This window comes from Bison bison, unplaced genomic scaffold, assembly GCF_000754665.1.
Source record: "Bison bison bison isolate TAMUID 2011002044 unplaced genomic scaffold, Bison_UMD1.0 scf7180017847359, whole genome shotgun sequence".
In the NCBI taxonomy this organism is placed as follows: Eukaryota; Metazoa; Chordata; class Mammalia; order Artiodactyla; family Bovidae; genus Bison; species Bison bison.
Window position 1 is genome coordinate 37,961 of NW_011477932.1, and position 380 is coordinate 38,340.

Here is a 380-nt window from a genome sequence, read left to right on the forward strand (position 1 = left end):
CAGTTAATAATTCCTGGGTGTGACAGTGTTTCAACCTACAAACTCCTTTGGAAATCCTCTAGCCTGCCTGAATAGGTTTTTCCGGCCTCAAGTGATTGTTCAGAGCCTCCCAACTGTGAGAGGCAGGAGATGTTCTAAACTGTCTAAACACAGATTCTTTTGAGTAGTTAAAAGATTGATTAGAAATTGTATTGGTGAAGGGATTTTCACTTGTTGGGCCAATGTTTGCTGCTAAGTTTCCATATCCCTTACCTGCTGTGTCCCTGGCAGTGTATTGATTAATATAATTGGTGTAAGTAGTAGCTTTAATGTTTGTAACCTGGGACCCTTGAGTTAATTCTTTTTCTTGTTATAGCCCACCACACCTTTGCTCTGTAGGA

At 40.5% G+C, this 380-nt stretch overlaps 1 protein-coding gene across 1 annotated transcript in view; it reads right to left on the minus strand.

Moving 5' to 3' along the window:
* Nucleotides 1-380, minus strand: part of CALY (calcyon neuron-specific vesicular protein) — a 17,292-nt gene that overhangs the window by 631 nt on the left and 16,281 nt on the right. The gene's annotated exons all lie outside the window — the stretch shown is intronic.